The sequence below is a fragment of the Nylanderia fulva genome, unplaced genomic scaffold (genome assembly GCF_048542155.1).
Source record: "Nylanderia fulva isolate GAGA-0341 unplaced genomic scaffold, ASM4854215v1 Scaffold10, whole genome shotgun sequence".
Lineage (NCBI taxonomy): Eukaryota > Metazoa > Arthropoda > Insecta > Hymenoptera > Formicidae > Nylanderia > Nylanderia fulva.
In genome coordinates, this window is record NW_028189193.1 from 4,382,327 (window position 1) to 4,397,738 (window position 15,412).

The window sequence follows — 15,412 nt, forward strand, 5'->3', positions numbered from 1 at the left end:
CATGTTGATTATTTTTCACTATATTTTGAAGACTTTCATTGATTTGATCAAATTTTAGACCTATGTATCTGAACATAAATAAAGCAAATAAAGATAATATTATTATTAGATATTATTAGAATTTTATTTTATTCACATAACTTTGTTAGAATAATTATGATAGATATAAGACAATACAAACCCAAGAATACTAATGAAAATTATATCATCAAGAAAATTAATGTAAATACAAAAATTTTGTAGGCTAGAAATATAGATAGCCATTGCGATATTAATATAACATTGATGTTTTAGATATAGAGCCTTCAAATAGTTTATTGTCATTATTATTATATACCATCCGAACATGAGCCATATTATTTTCTTGCGTATGTTTTGATAATTTGCCGTCACTCCAAGTTGTTCTAAAGTATTGTCAACAATATTTATTCTTTTTATACATCTTCTGAATTTCTGTTTCAAGAAAATACACAATAGATAAATAACTAAAAATTATACGAAAACTTACATTTATAAATCAATAATTTTTTATCAGAAACTTGTTAATTCTAATAATCTTATTATCATAATTTTTGAAAAGCTATATTACTTTTTTAAATATTCTATATATATTTTTTGAATAGATGTATCAGATATATTATATTTATCAGAAAAGAATTTTTTAATAATATATACTATACGAAGACATAAAACATTTCACTTCTTTCATAGCATTTTATTTCGTTAAATGAAGATTATACATATGTTATGTCTAGTTAGCTTACTTTAGCACATAAATTAAATTATTTGAACCATTATTATTTTAGTCATAATTAAATATACGATTAAAAATATTATTTATTATTAATGAATTATAAGCTAACACATTTGTCTTACCTTATTGTAATACACTCCATATATAATTGTTATTAACGTTATAAATACATTAAAACAAAACCAAATGTGGTAACTTATAGGAAAGAAATGTAGAATATGAGGAAGGACTGTATATATCAAAAGAAGGAAATAAGTTAACCAGAAAAATAATATATATAGCAGGTTGAACCACAATTTTGGAACAGTTTGGAATTCGATAATCCTTAAACCGCACACGTAACTAATTATCAGAAACGGTTTTAAAACTGCTTGAATATTCTTAATCATTGTACATACCGGTTTAAATGTGAACTGATGTTTGCATTAGTTGCTCCACTTGGTAACACTAGATCTTTGTAATTTTATTAAGATGTACTTATGATAAAAAATAATCGATTTACTTACACGGTAGCTACACGGTCGGTTTAACAAGATGAACAGGTCTTATTTATATATAGAACAAGCATATATTTACAACATTAATACAAATGATATTTTTTAATTATTTTACTCGAAATTTGTACATAACTATTATCTAAAAATTAATAAAATAACAAATATGCACATTGATTATAATTATATGCTGATATTTTCTCCTTAAAGACTGCAATAACAATTGTTATATAGGCTATAAAAATGATTCGTTCAAAGCAAACGTAAATGATAAAATAATAAAGTATATAAGACAGCATTATGTACGTGCCATAAATTCAATAAACCGTAATCGTTCATGCATAATTATGATTATTATTCACATAACTGATGTTAAAACTAATTAAAAGCTTTTTGCAAATGCCAGTGCTAAATTTTTGCCGATGATTAACATTGATGGATTGTTATAATTTGTAACTATTATATATATATATATATATATATATATATGAACATTAAAATAATTGATCTGCTGTAACATATTGCGAGAATGACTTTTGATTAATAAATTCTGATTAATATGTTGATTAATATATTATATTATAACACATTTTTATTTTAAATAAAATATATGAAATGAAATTGAATATTACTGTAACTATATTTTAGTCTTATATTTTGTTTTACTCAGATTATTGTGTGACATAGACTGTGTGACATAGATTATTGCGTGCCTAAAATTTTATTGCATAGCAAACGAGATATGTGATAGCATTCATTTTGATTAGCACTAATGAAATTATTATAAATAACTAGTATAAGATTGTGGAAGTACAACAATAAAGTACATATTAATTCAAATAATATTTACAACATTCTGCTTTTTACTTGATAGTATCTCTGTAGGGTTGTGATTGAAGCGCAAATATTATGATTGTCCCAATGTAATTTATACACTGAAAAAATTGTTTTTTTTTAATATATTATTTGCATTTCTTTACAATATATTATTGTTGTATGACAAATATTTAATCATTTATAAGAGTTTTAATTAGAGTTTAATTTAATATAAGAGTTTAATTTAATCATTTAAATAAACTTATATTTTTTAAACTTAAAATTTAATTTTTGATGAATATATCTAAAATTAAGTTAATTAAAGTGATTTATTGGAAAATAACTACACACCTCAAGGGTGAATTTATTACCGTAATAGAAAAATCCAAGTCCTGAGATTTTTAATGGTCTCTGTAATATTTGCAATAGAAATTGCATGATCTGTAAATAGTTAATTAAAATGCTAAATTTTGCGTAAACGTACATATATTTAAATTACTGTATATTGCTTACATTTTCTTGTGTTTCGATGTCAAAGAGAAGATTTGTTAATCTATTCAGAAATAACTCGGTTCTATTTGCCTAATGTTACAATATAATTCTTTTATTTATAAAATGTATATATACATACATGGATTAAAATAAGCTATAGGAGAATTATTATATTTTTCGAATAATTTAAAATTTGGAAAAATTTTGAGTTGTAATTTCTTCACATTTGATTATTATTTTATTATAATTATTTGATTGTATAGTATTTTGTGTAAATTTGTGTACCTTAGCGCTAAGTTCCTCGCAGATATAATTAAAGGCAATCATTTTGACGACATTAATTGTGGCCCATAGGTAAATGTCAGAAATATTTATTGCTAATAGATACGTAGCTTTGACACTTACCGTCGTGAATGTTTTATAAAATTCATAAATAGACTGGACTGTATAAGTTCGAAATACAATAGTTTGCATTATCATTTGCAATCCAAATATCGCACTTAATTTATGCGATATCGAGCACAATTCGCGATGAACATGCCTGCAAAATGTGTTTAATGAATAATATATTTAACATTATAGACTTACAAGTTTCAAATTTTTATCATAGTTACGTAATATTCTCTTTATAAAATTAATTTTTTAAGATTCCATGGCACATTACATATATTTTTTATTTTACTGAATTATTTTATATTTGTAAGGGAATATTTTTATATTTGTAACAAAATTTTGCAAAATTACGTAAATATATATATATTCACATAATTTTTTTATATGTACACACATGTGTTGTGTGTGTGTGTGTGTGTGTGTGTGTGTGGCGCGCGCGCGCTTCAAATTAGTATCAGTAATTAATGTCGTTTTTCAAGTATGTAAATTTAAAATATATGTATATATAAATCTTTTACTACAATTATTATTATTACAGTAGGCAATTTGAAAGCTGCTACTGCATTTTTAGAAGCTTTTGATTATTCTTACATTAAAAGCCATATGTTGTGCTTAGAGGTTTCGGTACCGGCCATCTGACGCTTCATAAAGGGCGAAGTGGATGTTGCCCAAGCATGTCTTACTTGTTGTTTCTTCAACTCCGTTAATTTTTGAATATGTTGATTGACATGTTCAAATTGATTTCCTATATATCTGCATGGAATGAGAAAACAAAATGTTATTTATAATTAATTTATGAACTTTTTATTCTGTTTCATTAATGATAATTCAATTTTAAGTTGATAATTTTGTGTTCTATTAAAAATAATTTTTATTACATTGCAATGTTATATGTACAAACCTTAGTAATATCATATAATGTAAATCATAAATTATTATGATTTGATACGGAAGGTTAAAAATTATTGCCAAGCATATGGCCATTACGGTATGAGATTTTGAGATGCGTACACAGAACCATAAGTAACTGATTATATTCATGATAATGCTCAAAATAATCCATCTAATAATCAGTCATATAATTTGTTTGCGCAGTTTTATATAATTATTCTGCTTTCCAAGCTTCTTTAATGTCTCGTTCACAATATTTAATCTATTTAGACAATCTTTAAATTTCTGAAAAAAATAGGTACATTACAATACAAATTTATATATTTTAAAACAACCAATACATTATAAAGACAAAGATATTTATATTAATATTTTAGATGATATATATATATTTATATGTAATATACAAATATATAATCAAAAATGTGAAATAGCAATTAAAAATATTTAAATATTAGTGTAATATTAATATATCTTCTAAAAGCTTGCAGTTAGATAATAATATTTTTATTTTATTTTAAAGAAATATAAAATTATTATTGAAAGCTTTGCTGCAAAAAAACGGATTGTAATTATATTTTTTAAATTTGTAATATTTTTGTTGATTTATTTTATAAGTGAATCCCATAACATGATATGACGCAAAAAATATTTTTCTTTAATTAAACTTAACAATAATTTGTCATTGTGTGTTGTTGCAAATTTAAAATGAATGACGTATTAAAGAAAAATATTTTATATCGTGTTCTGCGTGACTAAACTTTGACTTGAATTTGAGACATTTTTAAAATAGGCTTATAATACAACTACATGATTTTCTTATCAATTTATATTGCAAGTGTACGTGACAAAATAAAAAAAATCTTTTTTTAATGATTACATCAAATTAGCATACCTTATTATAATAGAAAGTAAGGACCATGTACAACACTCCGATAATTGAAGTTATTTCACCAGCGACAAGAAGTTCAATTTTGAATGTTTGGTAAATTAACTCTGCTTTAATGATAAAATAAATGTGAAGCAACCATTTTATCAGAATATAAAAGATGCTTAAATATAATTTTGCTCGACTTTGAGGATATTCGAACACCCCGAATCCACATAAAAACAATACAATTAAAAGGGGAGATATTGCCGCTTGAACATTCTTCATGACGACTTCTTCGCGGAATGTAACTAGGAACTCAGTTATGAAGGAAAATTAGTTGATCATGATAATATGAAATAATAAAATTTTTATATTAATTGATATATGCGAAATATTTAGACAACTAACAATTTTTTAAAACTTAGCAATAACTCGCGTTAGCACTTATGTAGATTAAAAGAAATCGATCAACTGCAAATGAAGTTGTCTTTCTAAGAGTGAAACAGCTAAATTACTTTGAATTGTAGAAAAAAGCGGGAAAAAAAGTTTTGCGTTTGTAAATTTTATTAGTTTTTTGTCAAATTTATATAATTTTTAAATGTATTTCTTCTATGGCTTTGCTAATAATATCATTATTATAATAGATGCAGTATTTCTCACTGGAAAAAAATTATCTTATACACATATGTATTATATTTCTTTGACATGGCAATTGATATATATACATTTTCGATAAAAAATTGTATATCCATATTATAATATTAAAATATAATAAAAATATATTTTTATTAGCTATTATTAAAACTTAACTTACAGGGATGCTACGCGGTCAATTTGACAAGAATTACGAGTCGTTCATTTTTATATAGAACAAATATATATTTACAACATTAATACATTTGATATATATTAATTACTTGCAAGTTTGTACGTAACTATATATTATCTAAAAATTTATAAAATAACGAATATGCTCATTGATTATAATTATATGCTGATATTTTTTTCTGAAATACTGTAAAAACTTGATAAAGGTTATAGAAATGTTTAATTCACAGCAAACGTAAATAAAATATGAAGTATATAAGGTAGCATTATATATATGCAAAAAATTTGAGAAATCTCAACTACATGCATAATTATGATTATTATCCATATAATTGGTGCTAAAACTAATTGAAAGTTTCTGCAGGTGCCAGTGCTAAATCTTTTGCCGATGATTAACATTGATGGATTGTTATAATTTGTAACTATTGTATATATATATATATATATATATATATATATATATATACAATATATATATATATATATATAAATGTTAAAATAATTGATCTGCTGTAACATATTGTGAGAATGACATTTGATTAATATATTCTGATAATATGTTGATTAATATATTATAACGCATTTTTATTTTAAATACATGAAATAAAATTGAATATTACTGTAACTATATTTTAGTCTTATATTTTGTTTTGCTCAGATTATTGTGTGACATAGATTATTGCGTGCCTAAAATTTTATTGCTTAGCAAACGAGATATGTGATAGCATTCATTTTGATTAGCACTAATGAAATTATTATAAATAACTGGTATAAGATTGCGGAAGTACAACAATAAAAAGTACATATTAATTCAAATAATATTTACAACATTCTGCTTTTTATTAGATAGTATCTTTTTAGGGTTGTGATTGAAGCGCAAATATTATGATTGTCCCAATGTAATTTATACACTGAAAAAATTGTTTTATATAAATATATTATTTGCATTTTTTTACAATATATTATTGTATGACAAATATTTAGTTATTTAAATAAATTTATATTTTTTAAACTTAAAATTTAATTTTTGATGAATTTATCTAAAATTAAGTTAATTAAAGTGATTTATTGGAAAATAACTACACACCTCAAGGGTGAATTTATGACCGAAATAGAAAAATCCAAGTCCTGAGATTTTTAATGGCCTCTGTAATATTTGCAATAGAAATTGCATGATCTGTAAATAATTAATTAAAATGCTAAATTTTGCGTAAACGTACATATATTTAAATTACTGTATATTGCTTACATTTTCTTGTGTTTCGATGTCAAAGAGAAGATTTGTTAATCTATTCAGAAATAACTCGGTTCTATTTGCCTAATGTTATAATATAATTCTTTTATTTATATAATGTATATATACATACATGGATTAAAATAAGCTATAGGAAAATTATTATAATTTTCGAATAATTTAAAATTTGGAAAAATTTTGAGTAATTGTATTTTAAAGTAAATGACTAAAAAAAGAGCACATTTTTTAACATAAATATATGTATATGTAATTTCTTTACATTTGATTATTATTTTATTATAATTATTTGATTGTATAGTATTTTGTGTAAATTTGTGTACCTTAGTGTTAAGTTCCTCGCAGATATAATTAAAGGCAATCATTTTGATGACATTAAATGTAATCCATATGTAATTATCAGAAGTATTTATCGCTAATTGATACGTAGTTTTGACACTTACCGTCGTGATTGTTTCATAATATTCATAAACAAGCTGAACTGTTAATATTCGAAATACTATAACTTGCATTACCATTTGCAATCCAAATATCACACTTAATTTATGAGATATCGAGCACAATTCGCGATGAACATGCCTGCAAAATGTGTTTAATGAATAATATATTTAACATTCTTGGTTTACAAGTTTCAAATTTTTATCATAGTTACGTAATATCTTTATAAAATTAACTTTTTTAAGATTCCATGGCACATTAAATATATTTTTTATTCCACTGAATTTTAATATTGTATATTAGTAAGAGGTTACAAAATTTTGCAAAATTATGTGAATATATATATATATATATGTATATATATATATATATATATATATATATATATATATGTGCTTCAAATAACAGTAATTAATGTTTTTTCTCAAGCATATAAATTTATAGTATATGTGTATATAAATTTCTTACTACAATTGTTATTATTATTGTAGTAGGCAATTTGAAAGCTGTTACTGCATTTAATATAATTTTAATTTAGAAGCTTTTGATTATCCTTACATTAGAAGCCATATGATGTGCTTAGAGGTTTCGGTACCGGCCATCTGACGCTTCATAAATGGCGAAGTGGATGTTGCCCAAGCATGTCTTACTTGTTGTTTCTTCAGCTCTGTTAATTTCTGAATATGTTGGTTAACATGTTCAAATTGATTTGCTATATATCTGCATGCAATGCGAAAATAAAATGTAATTTCTTATTAATTTGCGGCCTTTTTTTACTTTATTCTGTCTGATTCATTAATGACATTTCAATGTCAAGTTGACAATTTTGTGTTTTATTAAAAATTATCTTTATTACATTGTAATGTTATAAATACAAACCTTAATAGTATCATATAATGTAAATCATAAATTAAATTGATTTGATACGAATGGTTTAAAATTGTTGACAAGCATATGGCTATTACGGTATCAGATTCTGACATGTGTATAGAGTACCATAGATAACTGATTATATTCATGAAAATGGCCAAAATGATCCATCCAATAATCAGCCATATAATTTGTTTGCGCAATTTTATATAATTATTCTGCGTTCCAAGCTTCTTTAATGTCTCGTTCACAATATTTAATCTATTTAGACAATCTTTAAATTTCTGAAAAAAATAGGTACATTACAATACAAATTTATATATTTTAAAACAACCAATACATTATAAAGACAAAGATATTTATATTAATATTTTAGATGATATATATATATTTATATGTAATATACAAATATATAATCCAAAATGTGAAATAGCAATTAAAAATATTTAAATATTAGTGTAATATTAATATATCTTCTAAAAGCTTGCAGTTAGATACTAATATTTTTATTTTATTGTAAAGAAATATAAAACTATTATTGAAAGCTTTGCTGCAAAAAAACGGATTGTAATTATATTTTTTAAATTTGTAATATTTTTGTTGATTTATTTTATAAGTGAATATATGTAATATACAAATATATAATCCAAGATGTGAAATAGCAATTAAAAATATTTAAATATTAGTGTAATATTAATATATCTTTTAAAAGCTTGCAGTTATATAGATACTAATATTTTAATTTTATTTTAAAGAAATATAAAATTATTATTGAAAGCTTTGCTGCAAAAAAAAAAACGGATTGTAATTATATTTCTTAAATTTGTAATATTTTTTGTTGACTTATTTTATAAGTGAATCCCATAACATGATATGACGCAAAAAATATTTTTTCATAAATTTAACAATAATTTGTCATTATGTGTTGTTGCAAATTTAAAATGAATGACGTATTAAAGAAAAATATTTAGATGTTTTATATCGTGTTCTGCGTGACTAAACTTAGACTCGAATTTGAGACATTTTAAAACAGGCTTTTAATACAACCACATGATTTTCTTATCAATTTAGATTGCAAGTGTACGTGAGAAAATAAGGAAATCTTTTTTTAATGATTACGTCAAATAAGCATACCTCAATATAATAGAAAGTAAGCACCATGTACAACACTCCGAAAATTAAAGTAATTTCGGGAGTGACAAGACCAGTTTTTAATATTAGGCAAATTGTCTTTGCTTTAATGATCAAATAAATGTGAAGCAACCATTTTATCAAAGTGTAAATGATGCTTAAACATAATTTTGCTTGACTTTGAGGATATTCAAACACCCCGAATCCACATAAAAGCAGTACAATTAAAAGTGGAGATATTGCCGCTTGAACATTCTTCATGACGACTTCTTCGCGGAATTTAAAACTAGGAACTCAGTTATGAAGGAAAATTAGTTGATCATGATAATGTGAAATAATAAAATTTATATTAATTGATATATGTATAATAATTTAATAGCTAACAATTATTTAAAATTGGCAATAATTTGCGTTAGTACTTATGTAGATTAAAAGAAATCGATCAACTGCAAATGAAGTTGTCTTTCTAAGAGTGAAACAGCTACCTTACTTCGAATTGTAGTGAATAAAGCGGCGAAAAAAATGTTTTGCGCTTAAAAATATTATTAGCTTTTTGTCAAAATTATATAATTGTTTAATGTGTTGCTTCTATGGCTTTGCTAATAATGCCATTATTATAATAAATGCAGATAATTGGTAGTATGTTGTTTGCATCATTATTTGAAATCTAAATATCGCACTTAAATCATGCGATATCGAGATTAATTTGCGATGAATTATGATGCTTGCAAAATATGTAGAATGAATAATATATTTAACATCATAAATTTGCAATTAGAAATTTTCATCATAGTTGTAATCTTTGCTATAAATTTTTTTCAAGATTTTGGCACACACACACACACACACACATATATATATATATATATATATATATATATATTTTATTCCACTGAATTTTTTTATATTTGCAAGAGGTAACAAACTTTTTACTAAATTATGTGAATATATTTATTTGTGCTTTGAATGTAATAACAATAATTAATGTTGTTTTTAAGTATATAAATATATGCATTATAATTAAATTTTTGGAGAAATATTCTTGCCTTGATGTTAAAGTAATTGTAAAGCAACCATAGTGTCAAATGATAAAAAGAAAACGGTGAGATATACTGTTGATTTTCAGGACATTTAAACATCCCACGTCCACATAATTAGAATAGAAATAAAAGTGGAAATATAGCTATTTGAATACTTTTCATGATGATTTCTTGTTGGAATTAAACTGAGAATTTATTTTGTAGTGAATTGTCTGTGAGATCATAAAGATTATCTCGATTTTGATACATAGTTTTGTGAAGATACAAATTTCTTAATAATATTTATTAATGAATTATAACAGCACTTGTGCAGATTAAAGGAGATCTATGAGAGAGAATGAAATTCTTTGCAAAAAAGGACGGTGTATTTCGAATTACAGTGAAGTATTATAAGACTAAAAATTGATAGGGCGTCATAAATAATTTGCATTAAAATAAGAAAAATAATACCGCATATATATTGTATATGACATTATTTTACAGTTATTTTATGTGGTTTTTTTATAAACTTCATACATTTTATAAAATAGCTATCAATATAAACAATGACCTTAAATCGTGCATTTGAAAGCATCTGTACAACATAAATTAAAATATGTTATACATATTTGCATCTTTAAATCCCGCATGTGAAATATTTCCAGCATGGGTATATAAGTCCGCGCGGCGCCATGTTCTTCCTTTCTCGAATTCTTGTCGGCAGCTAAAAAATTTTGAAATATGATTTCGTTCATTGATTACAGTTCATCATTCGTCGCGTCTACGCTGAAAATAATTTACGATCTTTAAAAAGAATATCTTCATAAATTTAAAAATAGTTTTTACGATATGTAAAAAGAAATTTTTTAAATTCCGTATGCTAAAAATAGCTTACGATCTTTAAAAAGAAATTCTTCAAATTCCATAAGCTAAAAATAGTTCTTATGGTATTTAAAGAATTTAAGGAATTTATTTTTTTTGAAATCGTAAGTTATTTTTATCGTACACTTGACAAATCGTATTGAATGAACGAGAATTGGTATAGAAGGATTTTAAGGTGCTAAAGGGAAACTTTCACATGTGAAAAATTCCACATATTTTTTAAAAGTTTATTAATTTAAGTAAGTATCTTCATCATTATTTTTGAAAAGATATATTACTCATTTTTAAAAAATATTCTTCGGATTTTTTTTAAAAGTAAACTCGAAAAATAAATTATCACAAGCGACGAAAATCCAAACGTATAGTCATAGCGAATATCATCATGATTGAAAACTATTGCTGTACTTATGACATCGACCTGATTTCCATTTCGCGATTTATCAAAAAAGTCTGATCACGTTTTTTTATTTATATTTATGCATTACATTTATGACGCAATAATCGATAGTTTCTTTGGAATATTTAATCATTGCCTTTTGACATTTATACAATTTTAATCACACATTAAAATATAATAATAAAATTTCCAATAATAACAATAAATTTCAATTATCATTGCGTTACAATTATATAATATTATTATATAATACATACAAAATTTATTTAATTGATATAAAAAAATTACAGTTACGTATTTATCAATATGTACGTACATACACATTCAATATATGTAGTGTGTTTATTTTATATTAGCTGTATTTTTATAAAGTATCTACTTATTTGTTTGCGCTTGTAGTATTATCACTAAAACAGTGGCAATAGAGGAGAAGAACTAAAAAAAGCAATTACATTTGTTAAATATATCTAGTAACATCTACAATTTGAAATAAATAATTATTGTTATATACTACGTACCCCTTGAAGGAATTTGTAACTAAACTGGAACAGTCCAAGTCCATATAATCTGAGCGGCGATTGAGTCAATTGTAACATAAGTTGTAAAATCTATATAAATATAATAGTCGTCTTATTTACATAACTCATGGTATTCAGCTTTTGTTTTAATTTAGATCTTTAAAAACTTAAGTCAATGCAAATTTTAATAATAAAACTCGAATTCATATTTAGACTTACATTTTCACGAATTTCGACATCAGAAATAGAATATGGTGCATTATTTATAACATTTCCTGTTGCATTTGCCTAATATTAAAATGTAGAAAACACTGTTAAATTTATTTTGATTTGATAACTTAATTTCACTTAATATTACTTAAAAATAATTTAATTAATCATTACAGAAAAGTTAAAAAGAAAACATTTTAAATTGCAATGTTTAAACGAATCGGTACCTTGACACTGACTTCTTCACACATGTAATTAATAAGAAATACTTTTACAATCGATATAATAATGTATAGAGAGAGCATCACAAGAATTTCCCATTTTATTTCAACATGATTTATGCTGAATATTGCGTTGAATATTTCATAAAAATGTATTGCTGTAACACCGAAATACAATCCCATTTTTAGAGTCATCTGTAGCCCAAATATTGAATTTACTTCACGTGATAGTTTACATAACTCCAAATGAAGATGTCTGCGTAAATGTGATAAGATTTATTGCTATATATAAAAAATCTTTGCAATTTATATTAAATTCGTGTCATACATTACAATCCATGTTATGTATTTGTTGCTTAAAGTTCCAAACAGTCTGCATTGACGCGACTGTAATACGTGATTTCTTTTAACTTGCATTTTATGTTGATTATTTTTCACTATATTTTGAAGATTTTCATTGATTTGATCAAATTTTAGACCTATGTATCTGAAAATAAATAAAGCAAATAAGGATAATATTATTATTAGATATTATTAGAATTTTATTTTATTCACATAACTTTGTTAGAATAATTATGATAGATATAAGACAATACAAACCCAAGAATACTAATGAAAATTACATCATCGAGAAAATTAATGTAAATACAAAAATTAAGTAGGCTAGAAATATAGATAGCCATTGCGATATTAATATAACATTGATATTTTAGATATAGAGCCTTCAAATAGTTCATTGTCATCATTATTATATACCATCCTAACATGAGCCATATTATTTTCTTGCGTATGTTTTGATAATTTGCCGTCACTCCAAGTTGTTCTAAAGTATGGTCGACAATATTTATTCTTTTTATACATCTTCTGAATTTCTGTTTCAAGAAAATACACAATAGATAAATAATTAAAGATTATACGAAAACTTAAATTTATAAATCAATAATTTTTTATCAGAAACTTGTTAATTCTAATAATCTTATTATCATAATTTTTGAAAAGCTATATTACTTTTTTAAATATTCTATGTATATTTTTTGAATAGATGTACCAGATATATTATATTTATCAAAAAATAATTTTTTTTTAATAATATATACTACACGAAGACATAAAACATTTCACTTCTTTCATAGCATTTTATTTCGTTAAATGAAGATTATACATATGTTATGTCTGGTTAGCTTACTTTAGCACATAAATTAAATTATTTGAACTATTATTATTTTAGTCATAATTAAATATACGATTAAAAATATTATTTATTATTAATGAATTATAAGCTAACATTTGTCTTACCTTATTGTAATACACTCCATATACAATTGTTATTAACGTTATAAATACATTAAAATAAAACCAAATATGGTAACCTATAGGAAAGAACTGTAGAATATGAGGAAGGACTGTATATATTAAAAGAAGGAAATAAGTTAACCAAAAAAATAATATATATAGCAGGTTGAACCACAATTTTGGAACAGTTTGGAATTCGATAATCCTTAAACCACACACGTAACTAATTATCAGAAACGGTTTTAAAACTGCTTGAATATTCTTAATCATGGTATACCGGTTTGAGTGTGAACTGATGGTTGCATTAATTGCACTACTTGGTAACAGTAGATCTTTGTAGTTTTATTAAGATACACTTATGATAAAAATAATCGATTTGTTTACACGGAAGCTACACGGTCGATTTAGCAAGATTAACGGGTCGCTTATTTTTAATGTAGAACAAATATATATTTACAACATTAATACAATTGATTTTTTTGATTAATTATTTTACTCGAAAGTTTGTACATAACTATTATCTAAAATTTTATAAAATAACGAATATGCACATTTATTATAATTATATGCTAATATTTTCTCCTTAAACACTGCAAAAACAATTGTTATAAAGGTTATAAAAATGCTTAGTTCCAAGCAAATGTAAATAATAAAATATTAAAGTATATAAGACAGCATTATATACGTGTCATAAATTTGACAATTGCATAGCAAACGAGGTATGTGATAGCATTTATTTTGATTCATACTAATGAAATTATTATAAATAATTAATATAAGATTGTGGAAGTACAACAATAAAAAGTACACATTAATTCAAATAATATTTACAACATTCTGCTTTTTACTTGGTAGTATCTCTGTAGGGTTGTGATTGAAGCGCAAATATTATGGTTGTCCCAATGTAATTTATACACTGAAAAAATTGTTTTTTTTAATATATTATATTATTCGCATTTCTTTACAATATATTATTGTATGACAAATATTTAGTTATTTAAATAAATTTATATTTTTTAAACTTAAAATTTAATTTTTGATGAATTTATCTAAAATTAAGTTAATTAAAGTGATTTATTAAAAAATAACTACACACCTCAAGGGTGAATTTATGACCGAAATAGAAAAATCCAAGTCCTGAGATTTTTAATGGCCTCTGTAATATTTGCAATAGAAATTGCATGATCTGTAAATAGTTAATTAAAATGCTGAATTTTGCGTAAACGTACATGTATTTAAATTACTGTATATTGCTTACATTTTCTTGTGTTTCGACGTCAAAGAGTAGATTTGTTAATCTATTCAGAAATAACTCGGTTCTATTTGCCTAATGTTACAATATAATTCTTTTAATTATATAATGTATATACACATACATGGATCAAAATAAGCTATAGGAGAATTATTATATTTTTCGAATAATTCAAAATTTGAAAAAATTTTGAGTAACTGTATTTTAAAATAAATGACTAAAAAAAAAGCTCATTTTTTAACATAAAAATATGTAATTTTTTAAAATATTATTATTATTTTATTATAGTTATTTGATTGTATAGTATTTTGTGTAAATTTGTGTACCTTAGCGCTAAGTTCCTCGCAGATATAATTAAAGGCAATCATTTTGACGACATTAATTGTGGCC

The 15,412-nt window shown here is 23.9% G+C and overlaps 1 long non-coding RNA gene across 1 annotated transcript; it reads right to left on the minus strand.

Annotated features, from left to right (window-relative positions):
- Positions 1-2,112: 2,112 nt before the first annotated feature.
- Positions 2,113-2,635, minus strand: LOC114931944 (uncharacterized). Its single transcript, XR_003819788.2, has 3 exons — positions 2,578-2,635; positions 2,416-2,505; positions 2,113-2,183 (listed from the first exon to the last, which is right to left on the minus strand). It is a non-coding gene; the product is annotated as an uncharacterized LOC114931944 (long non-coding RNA).
- Between the last annotated feature and the right edge of the window lie 12,777 nt (positions 2,636-15,412).